Source organism: Myotis davidii, unplaced genomic scaffold, assembly GCF_000327345.1.
Source record: "Myotis davidii unplaced genomic scaffold, ASM32734v1 scaffold348, whole genome shotgun sequence".
Taxonomy (NCBI): domain Eukaryota; kingdom Metazoa; phylum Chordata; class Mammalia; order Chiroptera; family Vespertilionidae; genus Myotis; species Myotis davidii.
Window position 1 is genome coordinate 1,355,321 of NW_006298965.1, and position 14,436 is coordinate 1,369,756.

At 44.7% G+C, this 14,436-nt stretch overlaps 1 protein-coding gene across 3 annotated transcripts in view; it reads left to right on the forward strand.

Moving 5' to 3' along the window:
• GHR (growth hormone receptor) overlaps positions 1 to 14,436 on the forward strand; it is a 200,700-nt gene that overhangs the window by 277 nt on the left and 185,987 nt on the right. The window contains exons 2-3 of one of the 3 annotated variants that reach the window (XM_015571011.1): positions 3,189 to 3,261; positions 3,460 to 3,596. The exons of the other annotated variants lie outside the window; for them this stretch is intronic. The gene's annotated coding sequence lies outside the window, so the exon portion shown is untranslated. The remainder of the gene's footprint in view (positions 1 to 3,188; positions 3,262 to 3,459; positions 3,597 to 14,436) is intronic. 3 annotated transcript variants of the gene reach the window in all.

Sequence of the window (14,436 nt, forward strand, 5' to 3'; positions counted from 1 at the left end):
TCGTGGTTATGAAATCAAGCAGGCTCGGAGTTTGGACAGAAGTGTCCCAGGCGCGAGGGTCCCGGTGAGCGGGGCAGCCGCGTGTCTGGGGCGCTCGGACAGCCGGGATTTGGGGGCGAGCGGAGGGCCACCCTACGTTGGCACTCGCTCCGACTGGTGCCGGCGGTGCCTGGAGGGGCTCTCTCCACAGAGAGTTTTGCTGGAAAAGTTTACTGGCAGTGTCACCCACTTTGAGGGCGCATGGGGAAGTGTATTTGGGGGCGAGCGCTTTATCTATGACCCGGAGGGGGACGCTTGTTGGCCGGGGCCGGGCGGCGGGGTGCGGGGATTGTGTACCCAAAGGGTGTACGTGTGCGCGTGTGTGCGCCTGGGAGGCGTGTCGGCGCGGGAGCCAGTAAGGTGTGCAGGGGGGAGGAGGCCAGAGAGGTGCCGCCTGCCTGTGGGTGACGCCTGGAGACCTTTGAAGGGGCAGGAAAAGGTAACAGGAGGCCTGAGGGCTGGGACGTTGCCGGAGTTCCGGCATAGGATTTAAGTGCCACGGACTTGACAGTTCTAGACCCATTGCCTTTCAGGTGCAGAGGGCTAGAGGTGGCTTCTGGAACTCTCAAGAGACCTGCGAGGGAGGGAGAGGATTCTAGGAAATGTGTGTGTGTGTGGGGGGGGGGGGGGCGGGGAGAGACACACACAGAACCCTAGAGACCTGAACCCAAGTCAGAGCTGCGGATTTGAATCCCGGGGTGCTGCTGTCCATAGTGAAGACCAGATGTTCCCGGGTTCCCCAGAGTGTTTACTGTTAGGCTCCCTGGCATGTGTGCCCGGGAAGGCGCTCACCTTTCCTGGCAGCTGTGGCAGCTCTGTGCCCTGACCAGCTGGTGTTCTAGGCTAGTTTCCACCTGGGTCACCCTCGAAGGCGTTCTCCCTGGGGTACTAACGGATAGATCTTGGAGGTAACTAGTATGGAAACATTTCCAGAAATGAAAATGCTGGCTAGAAACAAAATAAAATAGTTTGGCAGACAGGGTTGTTGGTCCCACCTTTTCTGTGATTGGGGATTCTGTTTCCTTTTGAGAAAAGCAAAGCTCAGTTGTCGCAGATTGGATTTCAAGGGGTCGCCAGTTCTGTGTGGCTTCCCTCCGGGCGGACCTGGCGGGCATCATTTGTAGCGGAAGCGTGTCCCAGGCCTCATCTCCTTCCCCCGCTGTACACTTTCTGCTTCACGTGGGTCTAAGGAACGTTGGTGAGTCAACAGTCAGCTTTCCTTGTGGAGTAAAGATGTCAAAGTGAAATTGCAGTTTGGGTCTCCTGCCTGCCCGGGAGAGCCAGCCCTTAATGGGCCAAGGTGTGAAATGCAAGTCTATCAATGCAATGACAAAGTGCCACATTCCACAACTTTGCCTTGTAAATATTTGTTCTAGGCAGAGTTTGGGACTGTGTTTTTGATTATTAGTTTTTAAACAGCAGACTGCACATCATAAGCCACTTAAAAATGGATGCACGACGCCTTCCCTGTGCTGTCTGTGGCGCCTGTGTTAACGGATGTTTATGGTGCTTGGTAGCCTATGGGATTGTCATACTGGGTTTCTCGTTGGCCGAGGACATGATGTTTATAGCATAAAGTAATTAATGGGGCCTGGTGCGGCCTGCTTCTGCCAAGGGCATGAAGCACCCCCACATAGACACATCTTGAAGTTGGTCCAACTTGGTGAGCCTTTCTGGCTATCCGCTGGTGAGCATTGTTAATGTAAAGATAAATCTGAGTGATGCAGCGACAATACCGCGCAGCGATATAGGGAGCTAAGAAAAAGGCGTGGGCTTTATTTTTTGAAACCTGCTAACCCAAAGCTAAAGCTACCCTGTCATTCCACTGGTAAATTGCACAATTATGGAGATGTGGTTGGCTTTTAGAGAACAATTTTTTTAAAAACATGCCAATGATAAAAGTAACTTCTATTTCTTAGTGTGTTCACGTGTCGACCCAAACCACTTTTCCTTCTTTAAAAAAAACCACCAACAACAACACACACACACACACACACACACACACCCTATAATCTCTTTGGTAATCATTTAAATAATATGAGTGTTCAAATCACCTAGCCACTTTGTGAATCTTGAATCGGTGAGAACTGAAGCTTGGGAAGACAGGGGTCAGCTCTCCACTTGTGGTGTAAACAAGGTGAAATGGGATAGCTTTTTGGCAAGTGATTTTCTTCAATATGGAACAGTATAATGTAAATAATGTGCCCAATGAAATGGTTGACTGGGCTGATGACCAACTTTAGAGTTAACTCTCTATCAGGTACATGAATTGCCAATGAGTAACTCTCCCTGTAAATGGGCCAGCCCACCTTTCCTGGGACTAATCTGATGGGAATGTCTCTTTCTCGCCGACCAGTGCATTCTAGGCGGTTCATTCTCAGAAAGTTCTAACTTGTACTGAATCGACATTTTCTTCCACCCATTGGCCTACTGGTCAGTTGCTGGAGCCACACACAGTGAATCTAACCCAGCCGTGGGCAAACTACGGCCCGCGGGCCGGATCCGGCCCATTTGAAATGAATAAAACTATTGGGGAAAAAAAGACCATACCCTTTTATGTAATGATGTTTACTTTGAATTTCTATTAGCTCACACAAACACTCCATCCATGCTTTTGTTCCGGCCCTCCGGTCCAGTTTAAGAACCCATTGTGGCCCTCGAGTCAAAAAGTTTGCCCACCCCTGAAACCTCTCCCCTTTAGGTACTGTATTTGAAAGCAAACACTGCACTCCTTCTTCCTGAATTCTTTTTTGGCTATTCTTGTAGCCTTTCCTCACCCACACGGGGTCCCACCCTTCTCTACCCCGACCACTATGTCCTAGATTCCACATCCTCGCCACTTTCTTGTGTACCGTCTGAAACACAGATGTGAAATCCTTAGTTCTGGACTCTACATCTGTGAAGGCAGCTTAATACTTATGGGCTTTCTGAGCCATCTCACTGCACTGTTTGCTAATTTTAAGCCTGTAAACACGATAACAACTCACTCTCTTCATATTATTAATCATCCTTAGTCAAAACATGATGATAATAGTTTCCAAACATTTTTTTGTGCCTGAACTTTTTATAAACCTATGGGAAGTAATACTGCCATGGTCCATTGACTTCTACATGCAATAGAAATAGCTACTTAATTTCTCTCCCTCAAGGATTACCAACCCCCTAAAACCAGATGTAGAATGTTGTGAAGACAAGCAAATTGAAACTGCATGTTACAAACAGGTAGGGCCTACCTTATAAGGTATTCTTTTTTTAAAAATATGTTTTTATTGATTTCAGAGAGGAAAGGAGAAGGAGAGATAGAAACATCAATGATGAGAGAAAATCATTGATTGGCTGCCTCCTACACCCTCCACACTGGGGATCGAGCCTGCAACCCTGGTATGTGTGGGAATTGAACCCTGACCTTCTCGTTCATAGGTTGACACTCAACCACTGCACCACACCAGCTGGGCCCAAGGTTCTCTCTTCACATCACATTCCCACCCGTCAGCATTGACTGGGACCATGGGATAGGATGCTGCTTATCTCGTTATTCGTCTGTGTTAACTAGCTGAGTGGGTACATTGTGAATTGAGATAAGTGACAATTGTCCAGGAATTGTTTGCCTGTGGATTAGGGCTGGCCCATGCCCTCTGAGGCATCAACCACTGTGAAAGCCTGGGGGTAGGTTGACATTCTCAAAAGGGCAGGGAGCAGGCTTTGGAATCGCAAATCTTGCTTGTCTGATGAGATCTGAATCTGGCTTTGCCATTTACCACCTTCATGATCTCAGCAAATCACTTCAGCTCTTGGAGCTTTATCTGCCAAATGGGGGTGGTGATTCTTACTTCACAAGGCTGTTGCCGTTTCAATGAGCCAAACCATGCCTGGCAGCCTGGCAGGTGGGGCAGCAGCAGGAGATGACTCTGCAGCACCTTTCTGAGGGTCTCGGAGAGAGGAAACTTGAAACCTTCACTCATAGAAGATCCGCTTGATACCACCTGCTACTTCCTCCCCTCCTTCTTTCCCAGTAAACCGAAGTTACGCCCTCAGTGAGTCCCCAACTGCTTCTTTTGTTTGCGGTACGAGGACCCCAATATCAGAGTCCGCCTGCTTGTGCACTGGCCCCAAGAAATGCCTGAGCAGGAGTGTGCAGGATGGAGAGAGAAACAGCTTCCTATTGAATAGGCCAACCCAGAGGCAGGGAGCCCGATGGCATGTAGGTTACAGATTAGGGCTAAGTCACAGGACAGGTGGGTTAGGGGTTCTGGGTCCTACAGGGAGCTTACTAGTCAGAGGTGAGGTAAGGGTCATGAATCTTTTCCTCAGGTCTTGAGGACAGTTCTGACCTCTGTTCCAACACCCCTGTGAGAAAGTAGCCAGGGGTTCATTTCTCCTGAAACAACTTTGGTCAAGATGTGATCTTTCGCCTGCAGAGGTCTGGACCTGTGACCAGCAGTCAGGTCTGGGCTGTTCTGCTGCCTGAGGGGTTGCTGATTATTGGGGCAAAGGCTAGGTCTTGAGGGACCTACAGAGAGAGAGAGACAGAGAGAGAGAGAGAGAGAGAGAGAGAGAGAGAGAGAGAGAGAGGATTTCTAGAGCTAGGACTTAAGCTACATTTAACCAAAGTCCTAAGGACCCTCCGTTTCACTGAAACTGTTGCAATTTCGCTCCTTCAGAAGGGGGCTGCTGTCCGGAGATGAGTTGCTTGTGAGGTCTCCGCCAGGCTGCCCAGACCACTGCCACACAACAGCCGTGACAGGTTGTTTATTGGTGCCTTACGAAGTTTGGATTTAAGAATCAATACAAAAGCCATTCCTGGGTACACATATTTGTAAGAGAGATTTCTATTTGCTGGTGTTGGGAGACCCTCCTTAGACATGGTGGGACTTTGGGTAAGTTAAGGGACAATCGAATGTTGGCCAGTTGGGGTGACGGGGGTTGTGGTAAAAGGCCTTTCTTGGTAAAGGGCAGCCTGTGACGACGTGACATAAGAACGGAGTCCCCAGAGGAGTGCACACCAAAGCCTGCACATGTTTTGGTCCCTATTAGAGTAACCTTCCCCCATCTAGGTCATGCTATCATATGAGCTTGTTTCCTTTTCTTCATAGCACTTATCACTGTCTAATATTATCTTGTTTATTAATTTGTTTACCTGGGTCGTTTTTTTTGTGTGCGAGTGTCCATGTCCACTGACAGAAATGTAAGCTTCCTAAAAGTAAGGACCTTTTCTGTTTTGTTCACTTTATATCCTATAGAAAATCCTTAGTAGGTTCTGGTTGAATGAATGCATGCATGCATTTGAGAATGGAAATTTCTGTTAGCATTTTTCCAAACATTTGCTTCCCTTCCACACATCCCAAAATGTGTGGCTTTCGAGTTCCCAGTGTATTTATAATTTGGTGTGATTTCTTCACACTATGGAATGAGGAGCTCTTTCCAGGAACTGAAAAGTAATCCAGGGCACCCATGATCTCCCCCAGCCAATGACCGTGAACTGACACATTCAGTAGGCCCTTCTCTCCATCAGCACATATAGTCAGGAGTGATGTCTTGGTCTGGATTTCTCCCAGAAGCAGACCACGACATAAGGATCCAGGTAAAATTTCATTTGGGAAAGTGAAATGAGGTAGGACAAGGAGCCACTCACGTGAGCATTGTCAAGCAAGTTACAGCCCTTACGAAAAGATCAGTGATCTTTTTGAAGAGAGTTTGGGAGCCCAGGCAAAACCCACAGCTTGGAGTCCTCTCACCCAAGGTTGAAAGAGTTTGAATATTTACCCACCAACTTTCCTCAGTCAGTAATTGCTGGGCACTAATGCTGGGCAGAGCAAAGCAGTCTCAGGATGCTAAAGGGAGCCTTCAGCCAAAGTGACGCGGGTGCTGGCGGTTAGAAATTAGTCAGTGTGAGGTTGGAGGGGGAGGGGATATGGTTGGGGAAGAGACAGGCTACTTGCACTGGACTCATTTCATACTTACAGAAAAGTTATAAAGATGTAGATTTCCTTGACGAGCTTTCCCCTAACGTTAACATCCCTCACCATGGTGTACTTGTCCAAACGAAGAAACCGACATTAGTACACTATAAGTGAAATTCCAGATTTTATTCAGAGTTTCTGTGTTTCCACTAATGCCTTTTTGTTCTGTCCCAGGATTCAATCCAGAATATCACATTGCATTTAATTTTACAGTTTTTAACCATTATGCATACACTTTTATTTGGACCCTCTCCTATATTCAATTAACTAGTCTTTGTCACTAGATAGTAAGTTCTATGAAAACACAGTGATATTGACATCCAGCATCATGTTGGACACAGCCTATGTTCTCAAAGAAAAAAAACAGTAAGAACAAAACGTATTCAGTAGACTTACGTGTAGCTGAGCCTCCATCAGTTAGCTAAGAACTACTCACAGCAGTGTGATGACTTAGAAGAACTTGGACTTTGAACATGTGTCCTAAACATCAAACGTGAAGCAGGACCCGCTAAGTCAGACACAGCCCAGTGCCTTCGGTGTGCCTGGCATTGTCTGTGCAGGTCACAGTTAATCCTGCTGTGGGTCACATGGCCGTGGGGACCTCAGAAGGATGGAATGAGACTCAGGGATTTTAGGCACTTGCCCAGGGGTTCATAGGTGGTAAATGACACAGCAGAGGTTACAACTTGGTTTCTGACAACTTTGGAGCCTCTATTCTTAACACGAGTCAGTTACTCCTGCTCTTCTCCGCGTGCCCAGCCCCTATCCTTGGTGCTATGTGGCTAGGCCTGCAGTCTCTGACAAATCTGTATTATCAAACCGCAACAGACGTGGGCGCCTGGTATACTTCATGTGAGCTGGATGAAGTTAACCTGGAATCCGTGGATTGTTTTCAAAGCCTACCTCACAGTGGTCAAACCTGCTATCTTGGTATCCAAAGACATGGACCACAAAGCTCTTCAGAAAATCACCCATCTGCCAAGAATAAAGTTTTGACACAAGGCTAATAACAGGCTTGGAAGCAAGCAGCTCTGAAGAGCAGGACATTGATGTTGTATAAGAATTCATGTATTTTATAATGTGCTTGAGTTTGGATTGTTGGCCTCCATTTTTCAGTCTTTCCATAGTTACCGTTTTTTGGTGGGCTTTGTTTTTTAAATGCCACACGAGGGCTATGGAATATTTAATGAAATCTTTGACTAATCTTTATACTTGCAATAGCCCACAGGAAAATTACCCTTGGTCGCCTTGGCACTTGGGGAACGAAACTCGAAAGAAGAAATTCTTCTCCATCATTTGAGCTTTGACTCCGGGATGATAAGCAGCATGGATATGCAGGCTGACCAGCGCTGAAATTCCTCTAACCTCTAATTCTAAATTGAGAAAAGACGAGGCTTTAAGGCCTCTTGTTTATCTTTGCTTTGATTGCAAGTTGTGGGGAGCCTAGAGTTAGTATCTAATAACGCAATCTATGTGAAACACACATTATTGGCTCAGAATGAGATCTACGGAGATACGAAAGGACAATCATGTAAAAATGGTCTTTTTTTTTCCTTAGAAGAAACAAGCCGGGATTGACTGAAAGGCATTCCCTTCCGACTTTAAGGTTTAGAGCATTGCATGTTTTTAAAAGGAGAAACAAGATTTCCTTGTAGAACATATGTATGACACTGTTTACTTAAATGGCTATATTAAGTTGACATGGTTTTAAAGCACGACCTTTGACCCTTTGTACTTGGGATTACAGGCACAATCTGTTAGTGCAGATTTGTAAACTGTGCTCCAGAAAGACCCCTTTGGGCCCTGGGGTGTCCAGAGGAGAGGCCCCACTGACAGCACTGCCTCCTCCACCCCCTCCCCTCCTGCAAAAGGCTCTGCTTCTGAGAGAGTTATGTTGAAGGAACAGCCACTCTTAAAAAAGCAACCAACGAAGACGCTTAAACCTGCTATCTATTTCCTTATGTCACAGAGGCTACTTTCTGACCACCTCTCTTCAGGAAGCCCTCAGATTTCTAGAGGGAAAAGCACATTCTATGTCCAAGTTCGGATTTACTTTCCTAACTGCTCGATGTGAACTCCGAAGGACTGTGTATTATCTACTTAGTGGGCTCTCAATAAGTAGGTTGCTTCACTAATTACTGTTATGTGGACAAGGTTTAGGGAGTGCTTAGTATGACTGGGGGCTATACCAAGCTCTTTTTCATGCTATATTATTAAATCCCACACAGAATTCCTGGGATTTACCTCATTGTACATTTGGCGAAACTATGACATGAGGAGGTTAAATAATTATAAAAAGCCCCTCAGTAGGTAAGTAACACAGTCCAGATTAAAACACAGATATTCTGCCTGGCCAGGATTGCTCAGTGGTTGAGCATCAACCCATGAACCAGGAGGGCATATGCCCGTGTTGTGGGCTCGATCCCCTGTAAAGGGCATGCAAGAAGCAGCCAACCTATGATGTTTATCTCTCATCGATGTTTCTATCTCTCTATCCCTCTCTTTCCCACTAAAATACAATAAAAACATATTAAAAACAAATAAATAAGACACAGATCTTCCTAATTCCAAATGTGTCCATCTCTCCTGCTTCTCACTACTGTCCATGGGGTGCTTTTAAAAATATGTCCACAGATTCTTTGGTATTCCTTCCTTCGAGAGGTTAAATCCAAATTCCCCCCACCCCCCGGAGAGTGGGCTGGACTTAGTGACTCATTGCAAATGAACAGAGGAAAGCAGAAGCAAAGATGTGCAACTTTGGAGAATAGGTCACTCAAAGGCACTGTGGCCTCTGTCTGGGTTGCTGTCTTTTGGATCCTTCACTCTAGAGAAAACCAACTGCCATGTATTGAGTGGCACATCGAAGAGGCCCATGTGGAAAGGAAATGAGGGAGTCCCACCTCCGTGTGGTAGGAAGAACTCAGGCCCCCAGTCCAACAGCCACTGTAAAACTGAAGCCTGTTGACAGCCACCATAACAGTGACCTTGGAGGGAGAGCCTTCCGCAGTCCAACATCAGAATGGCTACAGCCCCTCCCACCAAAGCTTGTCTGCAAGCTCATGAAAACCCAAGCCACAGACACCCAGCTAAGCCTCCTCCGGCCCCTGCACTTACACTGGAAGACAATAAATGTTTGTTGTTTTAAACTTACGGTTGGGGTTAATTTGTTATGCAGCAGAAGATGACTAAGGTAGCCTAATACCTTGATCATTTTTTAAAAAGAAAATTGTCTTAATGTTATTATATCTCAAATAGAGGCCCCGTGCACGAAATTCATGCATTCGGTGTGTGGCGGGGGTGGGGGGTGGGGGAGGGTGGTCCCTCAGCGCGGACGGTGCCCTCTTGCAGTCTGGGAGCCCTGCGATTGATTGATTGCCCCACAGAGGGAGGCCCCACCCACCCACCACAGCCCGCTGGTCAGTGACCTGGGCCTCCCTCTTTGGGGTGATGATGGAGCCCCTCCGACCAATCGCATCACACCCACCTCACCACAGCCCGCTGGTCAGTGACCTGGGCCTGGAGCCCCTCCGACCAATCGCATCACACCCACCTTGGCTGGCCTGGTGCCAGTGGGTGTCATAGCATGGTCGTCCAGATGGTTGTTCCGCTGTGTGGCCATTTGGTCGATATGCATATTATGCTTTTATTATTATAGATTTTGAAATACTCATATAGCAAGGAAAAAATTTCCAGAGATAAACATGCTGCTGAATGTAAGCAGTAAATATTAATGCCCAATTAACATAACAGTATAAAGACTTCTCTGGGATTTGGGACTTTGTAATTCAAAGGACAACGGCTTTAAAAATCCATGATTTACAAAGGAAGGATATGAATGACCATGTTGCTGAAGATAGCATTTTGAACTTTTAAAAAAAATCCTCGAGGGGAAACTCAGGAAGTATTCTGTTTGGTAGGTTATCGCTCACGATCTTAAACGATCGGGGAGCTTGTACTTTACATGATTTAGATGTACTTCCCTAGCAATTTTACTCAGCTTTTGCAGGGGTTCTTGAGACCTCGCAAGTCAAGCCATTTCCTGGTTTGCTCTGCCCGGCAAAAGGCATTAACTCCACTTTATGGCCACTTGCAGTTTAATAAGTGACTTAGACTTTGATTCATATCTTTTAAGCTTAAGCCCAAGACTTTGTAGAAGATATTGGGATATAGCACCATAATGTTAATTTAAGGATGGACTCTGAAAGCTGGAGAGATATTTAAAGTATAAATGTAAAGGACATATTGAGGTACTGAATTGGGGTCACTTTAAGTCCTTATCGAAGATCCTAGGTGACTTGCCTTTGTAAAAAAAAAATATATGTGAAAGTGATTTTTTTCTTACGTATTTACAAAGGGACTTACATGAGTTAAGGGATTCATTTATGAAACAGATATGGCTAGTTCTTGCGTGGTATACACAGAGATGCTGTTTTCCTTGCTCAAATCGAAGAACCCAGATCAGACCCTCCCAGTTCTCCTTTCAGTGTTTTCCCCCCCATGCAGCTTGTACCCTGAGTTCTCAAAACTACCTTTCATATTGAACTGGGCTTCTTCGTGTCTCTTGATCTTGATTCATGGTTTGTGCTGTCGGGGAGGATAAAGATGAGTATTAATAGCCGGAGTATAAAGATCCATCATTACCATGATTCATTCATTCACTCACTCACTCACTCACTCACTCATTAATTCAATTGACATTTTGCCCAGCAGAGCATTGGTCTAGTTGCTGGGTTACTATGATAAGCGATTTAGAACTAGCTTCTGCCTTATGGGAGTTTGTGGTCCAGGATGGAGAAAGACATTAACCAAGTATAATTAAGAACTGTTGTGAAATAAAGAGTCATGTGAAATAAAGTTATAAGAGGGCCTCATCCAGGTTGGAGCGTGGTGGTGAGGGAAGGCTTTCCAAAAGAGATGTATAAAGTCTTCCGAAGGAAAGTGGGAGGGAGAAGGAAGAGCAGTCTGGGCAGAGGGAAGGGGAGCCAGAAGGTCCCCAGTGCTTTTGAGAGCTGAGAACAAGCAGCGGTCAGAGGTCAGAGAGTGAGGAGGGCCATTATCTGAGAAGAGTCCAGAGAAGCAGGCAGAGGCTATACCTTACACAGTGTTGCAGCCTGAGTTACAGTCTTTATCGTAAGAGCAATAGAAAACCTTGAAAGTTTTAAAGCAAGGGAGTGACATAGCCAGGTCTGCATTTTAAGCAGCTCACCTGGCTCTATTCTGAAAACTGGATGGAGGAGGGAGAGTTATTTAGGGAGATGGATTATGAGTCTGTTGTGAGCCAGAGATATTGGTCGCTTGGACCAGGGTAGTGATGATAGAGAGAAATGAATGGATTTACTATTATGTATGGTAATAGATTTACCATTTATTTGTGAAGTAAAGTTGATTGGACTTAGTGTTGACTTGGACATGACTGGGTGAGGGGTACTGCAGGTAACTCCCAGGTATTGGGTTCAAGTGAATGTGGAATACTGGAGCGTCGCCAGGTCCAGGTTGGGAGAAAGGAGTTCAGTTGGCGACATTTTGAATTGGAGGCCTTTTTTAAAGACATTCACAAGGAAATGCAGTGCTGTCTTGGATCCTAGATCAGAGGAGATAAGAAATTGGAAGTCAGTGGCTTCCCCACAGATAAGTGAGATCACAGACAGGGTGAAAATGAAGTGAGAATGGAAAGCACAGGTCTAAGCCACAGGGAACTCCAACATTTAGAAGCAGAGTGGAGGAGGCGACAAATAAGAGTGAAAAATGGGACAGAGTAGATGCTAAAGTGTCATCTCAGAGGCCAAGGAGACTAATGTGTAAAGCCTCGTTATGGTTTATTAATTCATCAAAGAAAAACCTTTTTTTAAAAAACTTTTTTTTATATCCTCCACAGCACAGCAATGTGCTGAAGGTTGGGCCCATGGTGGGCATTTAGTAATTAGTAATCGATGGATTTATTCTATATTTGATAAAAATTTTGGAAGGCTTGGTTTGATAATACAGGTTTTAGAGGGCAACATTATTGCTGATGCACATTGAGTGGGAAATATGATACCTTTTAAAATCCAGCAAATAGAAAAATGAATCAACATGAGCCAGATTCATTGATGGAACTGTGCCACCATCATGCACTAAAATATTAGTGGTGATGTCACTAGAAAATATCCCACTCTGAGAGCACCCACAGGCAGTAAGACAACGGTCTCAGTGTGTTCTCTGCTAGGGAAGGACTTCGTGATCCAGTAATTATGGTAGTTTAAAATCTTTTTAATTTATAAATTTGACATGACTCTGCTTTTCTGTTTCCTCCAGTCTCTGGTGGTGAGTTTTCTGAAAATATTCTTGATTTTTCATGGTTTTTTTTTTATTTTTGTGTTTTTGCACATAAAGGGTTTGAAGGATAAGGTTGGGTGACATCATAATTATAAAAATTACAGAATTAACAGATTTATGTTGTTTATACTTCTAAATGCGAGAGAACAGGGAACTGTTTACACATTGTATAAGATAAAATTAAAATTAAAAATGAATTCAAGGTTGAAAGACGAGGTCACTACCTAATTTTAAGATGCAAGCATAACCTCTCACCTCTACCCATTCCTTCAGTAGTACTACAATGATGGAAAATAGGAAAAGCACAGCATTTCCAAGGAACCACAGACATTTGGACCGTAATTATTTGTTCCTGTTCTGTTTTTGGAGAACTTTCATTTTTTTAAAGACAATCAGTTTAAGGATGTTTTCGGACGCTACAATTTGTGACAATCAAAACAGTCTTCTAATGGGTCCACAGCATTCGATTTCTCCTGATTTTAATCACAGCAGAAGACTTAGGCAGATATCAGGAGAGACTGCCTATGTATCTCTGGATTTGAAAATGTATTTCAGTCCAATCAGCATTTACTCCGATGTCACACAGAGTTCTGAACAGAGAGGGTCTGGCTTAAGCTCAGGGTGCATTACCGAAAGGAGCAAATTTTTGTATGTTGGTTTATTTTAATGTACTTTAAGGGCCTTATTAAGCTATAATTGGCAATAACCTTGTGTGAGCTTAAGGTCACCATTGTGATCTGATATGTGTATGCATTGTAAAGTGATCACCACATTAAGGTTAGTTAACACACCCATCACCTGTCATAGTCGTGTGTGTGTGTGTGTGTGTGTGTGTAGAACATTTAAGATCTTCTCTACCAGAACATTTCTGGTATAGACAATACAGTATTAAGCTAACTGAAGCTTTCCCCTCACTGGCATAAAAGGAACAGGCAACTCTTTGATACCCTCATCACCGGTTTGAGATGGGCCCTTGTGACCTGTTTGCTGTGCCCTCACTTATTGTCAACAGTGACCTTAGTGAACCTCCCCTTAGATAGCTGAGACCTCAGTGTGTGTTTCCTCTGAATTGGTCCTAGTCACTGACATTTCTCTGTTTGGCACTGATTTTTGAGCTTTCATGGAACTTTAGTCCTAATTTACACAGAGTAGAACTTAGAAAATCCTACAGTCATCCATTGAGCAAGTTCTTATTGAGGTGCGCCTCACCTCTCTGGTAAGGGAGGGACTGACAAGTCCTTTGCCTTCGTGGAGTGTCTGGCCCGATGTCAGTGTTGCATGATGGTCACTGGAGTTAGGAAAAAGGGACTCTACATCGAAAACTAATACTTCTGCCGGGGAAGTATTTGAAATATTTACAAACTACATGTATCGAAACCTAAAACTCTAGTTCATTGGCAAAAAGGTAGCACTTAAATGACGAGTTTCGTTAACAGGGTGTTGGGATAAGTGTGTACATCGTCTCCTGCTAGCTGCAGGCTGCTTTAATCTTCGGACCGCCCTTTCATCTTAATAGGTTAGGCCAGGTTAGGCCAGGTTTCCAAATCTGGCTACACATTAGAATCACCTGAAAGCTTACCAAATAATCAGGATTGCCCTTGCAGGAGGGGACCAGCAGGCACATTTTCAAAGCTTCCAGGTGGTCCTTTTTTCTTTTTGTTTTTGAAGCCAGGGCTGAAACTGACTGGAGGAGGTCCCACATGAAAATGCAGGGGTGAGTTTTTCTCTGCACATGGGTACAGAGCTTACTTATTTATTAAATTAGTAGCCAACATTTGGGGGGAAAAAAGATTTTCAGTTTCTCTTGAAAAAAAAATGGAAAGATTGGGCAACAATTGGGCTTTTATTTGTGAGTGGCAAAAATTCAACAAAGTAAACCACAGTTTCTGCCGGGACCACTTCATTCATTGGTGTTACCTTCCTGGCTCTTGACGGCCTTTTCATCTGTGAAACTGAACTAGATGGTCTTCAAAGTCTCAAAAGTATTTGAATTGCTTGTTTCCAAAGCCAGAAAATCGATGGCAAACAAATGACACCTTGATCTATAAACTACTTGTTATATGAACTCAAAGGGGACTTAATCTTTGACGATGGAAAATCCCAGGCCAGGTGGAGGGGAGAT